This window comes from Eubalaena glacialis, chromosome X (genome assembly GCF_028564815.1).
Source record: "Eubalaena glacialis isolate mEubGla1 chromosome X, mEubGla1.1.hap2.+ XY, whole genome shotgun sequence".
Lineage (NCBI taxonomy): Eukaryota > Metazoa > Chordata > Mammalia > Artiodactyla > Balaenidae > Eubalaena > Eubalaena glacialis.
The window spans coordinates 112,906,035-112,919,138 of NC_083736.1; the positions used below are offsets into that span (position 1 = coordinate 112,906,035).

At 38.6% G+C, this 13,104-nt stretch overlaps 1 protein-coding gene across 7 annotated transcripts in view; it reads left to right on the forward strand.

The window, feature by feature from the left end:
* Positions 1-295: 295 nt before the first annotated feature.
* The window catches only part of XIAP (X-linked inhibitor of apoptosis), a 40,754-nt gene continuing 27,945 nt past the window's right edge, over positions 296-13,104 (forward strand). For 3 of the 7 annotated variants that reach the window (XM_061177880.1, XM_061177886.1, XM_061177884.1), the window contains exons 1-2: positions 296-398; positions 664-790. The gene's annotated coding sequence lies outside the window, so the exon portion shown is untranslated. Of the gene's footprint in view, positions 399-538; positions 1,013-1,056; positions 1,233-13,104 lie in introns of those variants that run through there. The other 4 variants (XM_061177882.1, XM_061177883.1, XM_061177885.1 and 1 more) reach the window with 4 other exon arrangements.

Sequence of the window (13,104 nt, forward strand, 5' to 3'; positions counted from 1 at the left end):
GAGTGCCTACCTTAGAGGGTTGTCAAAATTACAACAAAGAACACGCCGACCACAGTGCCTGGTCTCTAGCAAGAACTCAACATGTTCGCTGTCTTCTCTGTCTTTTCATCCTTTTACCTCTATTCCCCGACTCCTCCACCCCGGAGCTCAGCGGGTAAAAACCGTGGGAAAAATCACCTCAAGACTAAAAGCGGAAACGTTTGAGCTGGGGGCGGGGACTGCGCGGTGCCTATTGCGCATGCGCACCCGCTCCGTCAGGTTCTGGTTTCCAGCTGGGGGGGTGGGGTGTAGGGGCAAACAGGGCTTCGTTTGTCCCGGTTACCCTTTTCCGGCCCGGGGAAGTGGCAGGACCTCGGCGGAGTCCCAGGCGGGCTCAGCGCTAAGCGAGGGCTGGAGGGGTAACTTCGAAAATGGCGGAGGGGGAAGAAGGAGGGGTTTTACTGGGCGGGAGGCTGGCCTAGTGGTGGGGCTGAGGCCAGGAGACCGTGGGGGGGCCCAGCGGCGCGGCGGGGGCCGGAAACGGACGGGCCGCCCCGCGTGCCTTGTCTCTTTGAGGCCTTGGCGTGGACGCACTTTGGATTCCCCGACTCGGGGTTCCTCCGGGGAGTGGGCGGGCTGGTGGGTGCGAGTGAGGGAGACGAAGGGACTTCCGTTTCCTTCCAGGCTGGGGCCTGACCGCCGAGAGGGGTTGGCATTTCCATATTGGGGCTCGGGCCGCCCCTCCTCCAGGACCCGCCCCTCAGCACTGCTCCGGGCGCCGCGGGCGATCCAGGCCGGCTCTCCTGGCGCGGTGGGTACTGCCCGTACGGGCTTCCTCCTCCCTCCCCTTTCCTTCTCTCCTCTCCCCTCTCTCCCCTCGGGTCCCGCGCTGCGGGGGAGGGCGGGAAGGCAGCCCCTGCCCTGCGCAGGTGACCAGCCCGGAGCCCGGTGCCCAGGTTCCCGGGACTGCGGAAGAAAGGCGTGGGTGGCTTCAGGCCGCCCGGGTGCCTCCGGAAACCCCGTGACCCCTAAGGTAAATCGAGTCAAAGAACTTTTTTCTTTTTTTAATGATCAAAGGGGACTCCCCACCCCCACCCCATTCTGACGCCTGTGGCAGGTACGGAGCTGGGTGCAGTGTGTTTGGCGAGGGCGTGTGAACCGAAAGAATAGGAGCCAAAGACCTTCCGGAAGAGGAAATTAGCTAGTAATTCTTTCCAACCTTTGCTGCCCTTGTCACCTCCCCAGCATATTCTGTGAGTAAAACAAAATTCAGTCTAACTTTCAGTTTCATTATTTTAACTCCATAATACCCTTGTTTTCTAATCGGGAGGAGGGGGAGTGGTTATTGCTGACACTAAGCAACAGCCCTCTCCACCTCCAAAAAAAGAAAAACGTCAATCAAAACTTTGTAAAAACGCATCAGATTTTAATAATCTACTACTTTGCTTTCAAATATAACTACGTCACTACTTATGACACAAATGTACTACCTTGATAGTTAATGACACATAGAAATTTACTCTTGTAAGATTGGAGGTTGCTATTAGTGTTTCTTTCTTCTCTTTTTTTACTTAACATTTGTTATATCCAGTTCAAGAGAACACTGTTACAGACGGCCATTTTAGAATTACAACATTTTAGAGTTGGAAGGGATCTTAGTCCAAGCATGATATTTTACAAAAGCAGAAACTAAGGCACAGGAATATTTCATGGCTTGCCTAAGGCTACTCCATTACTTAGATTAGAACCCAGGTTGTCTGGCTCCTTGCTCACTGCTCTTTCTGCACAACTGCTCCACATAGCCTCCAAGCAAGAAAATTAAATATTCAGTGCACATTTGTGAAGCATGTACAACTTTGTGCCATACAACTGTTCTACCTTCTTTCAATATATTTAATATGCTTATGAAGCCAGAAGAAAGTGGCAGTAGTTTAGGTTAAAAAGATTTATATGTGCACACACATCTACTTGTATATGCTCAGATAACTTCTTGAAGGATGCACAAGAAAAATGTTAACAGTGGTTACTTATGGAGGATGGAGGGGCGTGGGAAGCTTTTTACTTTGCACCTCAAATGTGACCTAATGTACTGTTTGAATTCCTTACCATAAACAAGTATTGATTTTATAACTAAAAACAAGTTTTAAAGTTTGCACACATATGTGTATCAGTATAAGCAAGTATCAATGGTATGTGTATATATATTTATATACATATATGTATTTATGTATCAGTGATTTGTATTGTAAAATCCAGAGTGGTTCATGTCAGCCCAACTGGCAAAGCAGGCCTGATTATTGGATGCTCATATTTCCTCTTTGGTTTGCTCCTATTGCCCCTAATGTGAGAAGGTAACAATATTATATTAGTCTTTATATATTTTTAGAAAATGTGCTAAGCTTTTAATTATTGAATTATGTAGCAAATTATAACATTCAGGATATCAAATTTGGCACAATGAAAAAATTCTGAATGTAGAATCTTTGTGGGTAAGAATCATTAAAAAAAAATTTAAGACTGTAAAGGTCCCTGGTGATTAGTAGTTCAGCTCTTTTGTTTTTATGAACAGGTTAAGACACAAAAAGTGAATTGCCCAAGGTTATATATCTGATTATTAACAGAGCTCGTACTAGAGTCTAGGTCCTAGTCCGGTGCCGATTGTACTACACCTGTAATTTTATTGCTTTCTGGTGCATTCGATGACTCCAACGAGGGGGACAAAGTAATGCTGACTAAAGGTTAGTTAGGCCCATTTCAGTAGATAAGAATTATTGTAATTAATGTCTCAGTTAACTTGTATAGTGCTTGAAATATTTTAGTAATGTAAATGTTCCCCTTATATTTGGTTGTAAACATTAACTTGTTTAGTAAATCATTTGTTTATATTATAAATGCTTAGAGACTCCAAATATGAACTAATGGTATTTCACTGTTTTTGTTTGGTCTCATATTTAAGCCTGGTAGCTGGTGCTTACAGAAAAAAAAAAGTGCTATGATTTATTTAAAAAATAAGAAACAACTTACTGAGCACCTACTATATCTGCCAGGTATTGTACTATGTGGTAGAATTCAAAAGATGAATATGGCAAAATAGATGCCCTTGTTTTTTTGAGGATGGGAGATTATCATGAGCTGTCAATTCTCAAGGTTTGTCTCTGTGGTCTAATCTGGTAATAGTATTACATATTACAGAATGTAATCTGTAGCACTGTTTAAGGTCATTGTGTGAGTAGATTTGAGGAGATAAAAACAGTAGTGGTAACATAAGTTGACATTGAATTGAACAAATATTATTTTCATGTCTTAGAGGTCATGTGGTAGAGTGGAAAGAACACTAGATTGAAAGCCTGAGTTCTTGTGCTGGCTTTGTTTCCAATTAGCTGTGGGATTGTGAGCAAATCACTCAACCTCGTTGCCTCCATGTTTCTTTTTTCTTTCTCATAAATTTTTAAGTATATTTATTCCACTTAATTCAAAGCATGAAAAGAGCATTTGGAATATTATATATTATAAAAGAAATGTATCTACCATAAGAATTTGAGGCCAAACTTAAGAGTTATATGTTTTATCTACTTTGTGTATACTTAATAGATTGTCCTTTGTGTGATAAAAGCATATTTATGTCCATTTTGTAGGACTTGGTGTGGACTTTTATTATTTTTAATTATGGTACAGTTGTAGCTCTGCTATTTAATACATTTTGAGATTTGATTTGGTGTGATTGGTACCCAGTCTTTGTTATGGATACATGTGATTCACTATTATGATCTGCTTCCATAATGTATTCTCAAGGATATGGGATTTGGTGAAAAGTGAGGTTTACCTGCATAGACTATGAGTAGCTTGAACTCAGATGGTCAGACAGAAGTTGAACTGAGTAAGTTAAGGCTGATTTCCTAAACTGGGCAAAGGTGGTGCTGCTGTGTATTCCCTGGCATATCTATAAATACTTATATATGGTTTGAACTTTTATGCTTATTCCTGTAATAATTTTGTTGACCTCAAAACACAGGCTTCTCAGCATATATTGCTATGTGATATACCTTTGTGTGGCTCCACCTAATTTTTTAAGCCTTGAAAGGGTACAGAGCCTAACATTTTCTACCTCACTGGACTACCCTTTCTGCCAGTAATCCTTATAGTAATTTCCTGTACTTATATTGGTCATAATCACTGGGTTTGCTTTTTTTACTGTCATTTACAGGCCACATGATCTTTGATGAGTAACCACCAGTCAGAAAACCAGTTTCCTCATATTTCAAAAGGGGGTATGATGTGCTGTGTAGGTTAAATTAGCTACCATATATGAAAAAATTCTAAATTGTGAAGTACATTACATATTTTAGTTATTATCAGAGGTAACATGGTAAAAGAGGATGGGCTGTGGAATCAGACAAGCTCATGTTTAAATTTTGACCTTGTTAAAACAAATAGGATTAGAAACTTAGTTTCAATTCAGCATGTTTTAGTAGATTAGAGAAAATACATGTAGCTAAAATGATGGGGTGAAAGGAAATGAAAATTAGTTTATAGATAGTGTTTAGAACACGTGAGCATTCATTAAGTATGTTGTACTGTTTTAATTTGCCTTATAGTCACTTGTGGCAGTTTCCTTTACTTTGTTGTCATTTTTTAACTCAAGCCCAATGGAAGACAAACCTACTAAATGTTTGCTTATAGACAACAGAGTGTCTTTTAGATAGGACAAAATATTTTTACTGGGGAAAAAGAAAAGATGTTGGCTTTTATCAAGCACTTGTTTCAGCACTTGCTTGAGATCCCAACATGATCATGGAAGAGAATACTTAATTCTGAGAAAGATCTACGGTAGGTAGCACCCATTCACCGAATCATCCATCAAAAGAACTTCAGAATAGCACTTGTGGAACCATCTGATTTTTTTCAGTACTGCATCCTAATCACTCTGTCAGAATAAGTTATCTGGATGAGTATCAAACAGAATAAGTTCCAGATTCTATGGCCTTAGTAGATTCATTTAACTTCCTTATGCTTTAGTTTCCTTATCTTAAAATGAAAGAGTGATTTCTATTATCCTATTCATTACAAATATAAGTAAATTATGTTGAACAAGTTTTGCTTGTGGATGTCTACAAAATATAATGATTTTACTTTTCAGTGTACTTGATTCTGAGCTACCCTTTTGTAAAAATTATTTTAGGGAAATTTTTTTTGACCAAGGATCAGGGGAGACTCCTTTCTTACCAGTCCCCCAAATTAATTTATTATTATTATTATTATATAAATTTATTTATTTATTTTTGGCTGTGTTGGGTCTTCATTGCTATGCGCGGGCTTTCTCTAGTTGTGGCTAGAGGGGGGCTACTCCTTATTGTGGTGTGCGAGCTTCTCATTGCGGTGGCTTCTCTTGTTGCGGAGCACAGGCTCTAAGCACATGGGCTTCAGTAGTTGTGGCACGCGGGCTCTAGAGCACAGGCTCAGTAGTTGTGGTGCACGGGCTTAGTTGCTCCACAGCATGTGGGATCTTCCTGGAGCAGGGATCGGACCCATGTCACCTGCATTGGCAGGTGGATTCTTAACTACTGCACCACCAGGGAAGTCCAGTTTATTATTTTTTAAGGCATTGAGTGAACAAGTTTAGAACTCCAGCGATAGACATCGCTCTGAACATTTTTCAATGAAATCTTTTATTTTCAACTCAAGTTAACAATAAGTAGCAGTCAGGTATTATTATTACCTGTGTTTCTCAGCCCTCTCTGCTAATGATTTACTGCCACCCAGGCAGTGAACCAGAAGACATGTGTTCATGGCCAACCACTGTGGACATGACCTGGTTACTGCTTTTACCTCTGGGAGTTGACCTGTATTTTTTTTTTTTAACCTGATGTTTGACAGTAATATTACAAAGTATCAAGTTGGCAGAAATTCTCAGGATAGGCAAAAAGATAAGGACCTAAGAGTATATTCTTTCCTCTCCTTGTAATAAGTTATAAAAAATATCTTCTGTGAAAGAAGAGCCAAAACCTTGCAATAGCAGGCCCCGCTATTGATATCTTACTGGGCCAGTTTATTCACAGATGAAGGAAGCATTGTCACATGGCAAATAGCCAGATAACACCCCCAGCCTGCTGGGCAGAATTATATAAGGCACCTTGACTAATCAAGAGTCCAACTGCTTTTTTCTTTTGATTAGAATCTAATATATTTGCTGGATAAAATTTAGAAAATTAAGAAAACCACAAAGAAGAAAATGAAAACCAGTAATCCCAGTGCACAGAGATAATAACCACAGTAGAATTTTGATGTGTAATTTAGCCTAAGTCTTTCTATATTGGTATTTTTTATAATTGGGATCATACTGAACAGTACTGGTTTATAACCAGCTCATTTCACCTAATACAACATCATGAACACATATCTGTGTTCTTTAGTATTCTTCTACAACCTGTAGTATACACATTACCAAAGTGTTGTTCTCTTTTGTTAGAATTGAGTTTTTTTGTTTTTATAAATAGCACTGTATTGAACATCCTTATATATACTGATCATTTCCTTAGCGTTAATGCTTAGTACTAGAATGGCTGGTTCAGAAACTAGTATATTTTAAGACTTTTAGAATATATTGTCAGATTGCTTTCTAGAAAAGGTGTACCAGTTTTTAGTTCCACCAGCAAGAGTGCCTATTGTCCCATACTTTCACTGCTGGATTTTTACTGTTGGTAGTGATGGCAATCTCTGCCAAACAGGACAAAAATGGTATCTTTTAAAGTGTTTATTTCTTTGATTACTAATGATATTTAACATTTTTGCATACGTTTGTTGGCCATTAGTATTTGCCATTTGTAAATTTGTCTATTTTCTATAGAGATGTTCATCGTAGATTAATAAGTGCTTTCAAGCTTTTTCTTAAGACTATTCTTAGTCAAAAACAAGATAGATTAAAAATAGCTGGTGATAGGATACACTCCTGTTTGAGACCACTTAATATTGATGTTAAAAGCAAATAAACAGAAGGATATTCACTCCAACATTCTTTATAATAGCAAAAAATTGTTAGCTTTATAAATGTCCAGCAATGAAGGTGCATAACTGTATATATATAGACTATGTTAACATTTGAGGGTTTTTTTTAATTTGTTTTATTTTTCGCTGCATTGGGTCTTCGTTGCTGCGCACGGGCTTTCTCTAGTTGCAGCGAGCGGGTGGCTTCTCTTGTTGCGGAGCACGGACTCTAGGCGCGCGGGCTTCAGTAGTTGTGGCTCGCAGGCTCTACAGCGCAGGCTCAGTAGTTGTGGCGCACGGGCTTAGTTGCTCCGCGGCATGCGGGATCTTCCTGGACCAGGGCTAGAACCCATGTCCCCTGCATTGGCAGGCTTATTCTTAACCACTGTGCCACCAGGGAAGTCCGATATTTGTGTTTTTTAAAACCTATCTCTGGAGGAATGCAGAAGAAACTGGTAAGAGTGACTGCTTCTAGGAAGGGAACCAGAGGTTTAAGGTATAAGGGGTGGAATGGATGCAGCTTTTGTACCTCTTGAATTATTTGATCATGTGTGTATTTTCTCTTTTTAAAAATATACATCTAAAATTAATGTTCAGCAATATGGAATTGGTGAGGTTATGATAAATACATTCATACAGTCAGGTACTAGTCATCCATTTAAAATAATGTTCTAATCTAGATAAAAATTGATGTGGAGAGATGCTTATGATATATTGTTAAATAGAAAAAAGCAAATTATAAAAATACCATATACTATAAATCCCCTTTAGAAATATTTATAACGTGCATGTGTTACATGCACACAGAAAAGGTTCTTAAAGGATAAACATATTAAAGTATTCACAGCCTGGATAGTAGGATTCTTTTTTCCCCTCTCTTTTAAAAAGGAAAACAGTTGTTTGTATTAAATATTGGGTTGATATCCATCATGAGATTTTGTTTTTCTGCCTGTTCTGATTTTAGCAAAGGTTTTAATCTAGACTCTGAATAGGCATAAATAGTATTAATCTGTGTTATGGATCTACAGTTTGGGTTATATAGATGGTTTGTTTTTGAATCAAAGACTTGATTAACGAGCACTATAAATTGTCTTTAAGTTCTGAACAGTTTTCAGTAAAATGGAGGAGGGGATACTAGTGATCTTGAGCCTTTTTATTATCTTGAGTGAATTCTTGAGCCCAAACCCGTGTATTCTTCATGCAGAACATTCTTTTGGGGAACACATTCCAGCAATTTGTTGAAAAAGATGAGAGTAAAAAAAAAACAAAGAAAAAGATGAGGGAATACCTTACTGTGGGTCCATTCTGAGAGAACTGTACCTGTGGAGTTAATTATTATAAATAATTTGGCAAATATTGGAGGTCGGGGCTCAAATTTAAGTATTACTATGACTTTCTAAATTAAGTATAGAACATGTAATTGATACTCCCTTTGTGGATTATCAGTATGGCCTTTCAGGTGTTTACAGAAGTAGGCTTCATGATCAAGCATATATTGTAGGCAGCAGTATTAATAAGTTGATGTTATTGACTGAGCTTATGGGCTAAGTGCTCATTAATGCCATTCAGTTATTTGAATGGCTCTAGTGCTTAATTTTAGGGAGAGAACTTTTGATTTGACTGAATGTAATTAACCTCAAAAATGTTTTATTGACCATTTAACTTAAAGTTAAATGAAAATATGCCTCATAGTTTGAAGAACCTAGTAGTATAAATCAACGATTTGGCTAAAAGTTGAATTTTTAATTTTATTTATTTATTTATTTTGGCTGCATTGGGTCTTTGTTGCTGTGTGCGGGCTTCTTATTGCGGTGGCTTCTCTTGTTGTGGAGCACAGGCTCTAGGCGCACGTGCTTCAGTAGTTGTGGCTCGCGGGCTCTAGAACTCAGGCTCAGGAGTTGTGGCTCACCGGCTTAGTTGCTCCGCGGCATGTGGGATCTTCCCGGACCAGGGATCGAACCCGTGTCCCCTGCATTGGCAGGCGGATTCTTAACCACTGCACCACCAGGGAAGTCCTAAAAGTTGAATTTTTATGTAAATGTATCATAGTATAAAAGCTGAATTTTAAAAATCATATATATACACATATATATGTATGTGTATATATATATATATATATATATATACCCTTTTTGTTTAGGGCATGTCATTTTTAAAATACAGCTTTTTTATACTATGTCACATTTTTACGTAGATACATTTCTTAGATACTACAGCTTTGTAAATCAAAATGCTATTTCTAAGCAGGGAACTAACACTTTAAGATCATTAAAAGAAGGATTGAGGGACTTCCCTGGTGGTCCAGTGGTAAAGAATCTGCCCTCCAATGCATGGGACGCAGGTTCGATCCCTAGTCAGGGAACTAAGATCCCACATGCCACGGGGCAACTAAGCCCGCCACGCCACAACTACTGAGCTTGCGCACCTCAACTAGAGAGCCTGCGTGCCGCAAACTACAGAGCCCATGCGCTCTGGAACCCCCACGCTACAACTACAGAGCCCACGCGCCCTGGAGCCTGTGCACCACAACTAGAGAAAAGAAAACCCGCACGCCACAACTAGAGAAAGCCATGCACCGCAACAAGGAGCCCGTGCGCCGCAATGAAAGATCCCACGTGCCACAACTAAGACCCAACACAGCCAAAAATAAATCTAAAAAATAATAATCTTAAAAAAAAAAAAGGGATTGACCTCCACTGGGTCAAGGAGAATGTTGCTTGTTTGACAAGATCTCTATGCTGGATCCTCTATAGGGGAAAAAAGCAACTGATGAGAAAAATCTTACAATATTTCTACGTATAATGAGCAAAGAGAGAATTTTAAGATAAATTTTAAATTATGATGGTGTTTTGGGTTAGCACATATAAGATTTTTATGATGTTACTATGAAAAGTTTTACAAATCTTATATTTTTGAAATGTGATTTTAGTATAGGTTTTTATCACTGAGTTGTACTGTTTGCTTGGTATGCATGTATTTCCTAGTTCGGTCACATTTCCTGGGCACAATGGCACATTACCAATTTTTAGTCCTCACAGTGATCTAAAGAGTCCAATGGAGGTGGTGGGTGGGATGTGGGATAGTGACAGCAGTGACCTAATAGAGGTGCTCCAACATTCATTCTTTTGCCCAACGTTGATGAAGCACTACTGTGTGTCACGCATTGCTTTAGGCATTGGGAATACAAATGTGATAAGACAGAGCCCTTGTTATAAAGGACCTTCCTTCAAACAATGTACATATAGGTATACCTACAAACATACACACATGCAGAAATTATTCAGTCTTGTTCTAGTACAACTTGGCTCCTGAGCTATTTTTCTTCCTTTCTTTCTTCCTTTCTTTTTCTTTCTTTCTTTCTTTTTCTTTCTTTCTCTCTTCCTTTCTCTCTTTCTTTCTCTCTTTCTTTCTTTTACCCTCTCTCTCTCTTTCTCTCTCTTTCCGCACTGCGCAGCATGCGGGATCTTAGTTCCCCAACCAGGGATTGAACCCGTGCCCCCTGCAGTGGAAGCATGGAGTCTTAACCACTGGACCACCAGGGAAGCCCCCTCAGCAGATTATTTAGAGGATATAGTGAGGGCACAAAGAGTAGTCATTCTACTAGGGTTTTGAATGGAGGAATCAGGAAAGATATCATAGGTGAGATTCTAAAAACATGTTTTCTGAGTTTTTAACAGATGCCCTCATTTAATTACATAATGTGTTTCAGTTAGCGTGGTAGTACTGCAGTGGGAGCTAATAGGGTTATATTGTTTGCTTAATTTTTGTCATATTTTTAACATCATTGTAGTGGGTTGACCAAAAAGTTCTTTCAGGTTTTTCCGTATGCTCTTACGGAAAAACCCAAATGAACTTTCTGGCCAACCCAATATTAGTTTCTTAGGGCTGCCATAATAAAGTACCACAAACTGAGTGACTTAAAACAACAGAAATTCAGGGACTTCCCTGGTGGTCCAGTGGTTAAAACCATGCTTCCACTGCAGGAGGCCCGGGTTTGATGCCTGGTCAGGGAACTAAGATCCCACATGCCGCGTGGCACAGCCAAAAAAAGAAAAAAATAAGAAATTAATTTTCTCACAGTTCTGGTAGCTAGACATCCAAAATCAAGGTGTTGGCAGGGCCATGCTGTCTCTGAAGGTGCTGGGGAGAACCTGTTCCATGGCTTTCTCTTAGCTTCTGGTGTTGCCATTGATCCTTGGTGTTCCTTGGTTCGTCAATACATCATCACTCCAGTCTCTGCCTCTATCTTCACATGGCCATGTTCCCTGTGTTTCTTCTCCTTTTCCTACAAGAATATCAGTCATATTGGATGAGGGCATCCTAATGACCTTGTCTGAACTTGATTATATCTGCAAGGACCCTATATCCAAATAAGGTCACATTCCTAACCAGTGGTTAGGACTTCAACATAGTTTTGAGGGGGCACAATTCAACCCATAACAATCATTTAATTCCCTTTTAATGTGCCACGTCAATATAGTTACTTAAGAAATGCTTTTTCATGATGAGAGATTAGCAAAGCCCTTGGTTGCAGGGACGATAAGTATTTTTAGTTCATTAAATGAGTCTACAGTGACTGAATGAATTTCTTCCAGAGACCATAAGGGTGAAACACAGACAGGTTGTAGAGATCTATGAGCTCAATAGAAAAAGACTAAAGGTTTTGCTGCTTATTTGTTAAGAACGGTGATTTGTTATTCAGGTGCTACTTTGTCTTAAAAAGATATAATAAGTATTTGTAATTGTTAACTTTCAGTCATCAGAGATAGTTCCCTAGTATACCATCTTAAGTAATTAAATTTATATTAATCTTCAAAATTACTTTCTTCAGTGTCTTGTACACATATAAAACTGCTTGCTTATTTTGTTCTAAGATGCTGTGATAACTGAAACTTACGATATTATGGGATAGATTGTTTTTTTAAATTACTTACACTGTAATAATTGACTACCAAATAGTAGTCACTTTAAGAAATTACTGTTAATTTTCATTTCAAGTAAGATTTTTATTAGAAAGCTTAATACTTAAATACATTTCTGAGTAGTGTTCTGATATTAAATCTCACAGAAATGTTTCCCTGCATGGGATTTTTTTTTTCTATTGCTTTAACATTAGAGGTTTTTTTTTTTTTTTCAATTAATCAAGAATTTATTTCTTCATATTTTTTTAACCATTTAGAGAAGCTATCCTTTAAAAGGGAATCATTTGATCCTTCATTGTTTTAATAGCACACAACTGTTACAAAGGCATCCATACTAGCCCTATTATAAGATGAATTAATAATTTTGGGGGGAATTATCTATAAACCACAGGGAACTTCATAATATTCTTAATTTCTATGTACATGCATACTGTAGTGCTTATGCACATTGTACAATGATAAATACCAAAGAAATCAGGTAAAGAATGAAAGTTCGCAGCCTCACACTTACTTGTTCTAAGTGGATGTGTGGGAAATAAATAGCCTAATGAAAATAATATAGATAAACTTTACTTGTCAGTGGTAAATACCACAGCTTTCTCTTAAAGTGTAGGCAGTGTTCCCAGAATAATCCCACTGAAGAAAATCCAAAATCTTTGCACAAAAAAGTGCACAGGTTTGTCCTGTGTGTAAAAACCTTTTAGTCTAAGTGCACTTTATATCCAGAACAATTTGCACTACTTGAATACAGATCTTCCTCAACTTACAATGAGGTTACATCCCAATAAAACCATCCTAAGTTGAAAGTATCATAAGCTGAAGATTCATTTAATACACCTAACCTACCAAACATCATAGCTTAGCCTAGCCTACTTTAAGTGTGCTCAGAACACTTACATTAGCTTACAGTTGGGCAAAATCATGTAACGCAAAGCCTATTTTATAATAAAGTGTGGAATGTCTCATGTAATTTATCAAATACTGTACTGAAAGTGAAAAATGGAATGGTTGTAAGGTACAGAAAAGTTATGAGTATATCAGTTATTGACCCTCATGATCTCCTGGGCTGACTGGTAGCTGTGGCTCGCCGTGCTGCCCAGCATCACTACAGAGTATCAAACTATGCTAGCCCAGGAAAAGATCAAAATTCGAAGTAAGGTTTCTACTGAATGCGTATCACTTTCGCACGATTATAAACTGGAAAAATCATAAGTCAGACCAC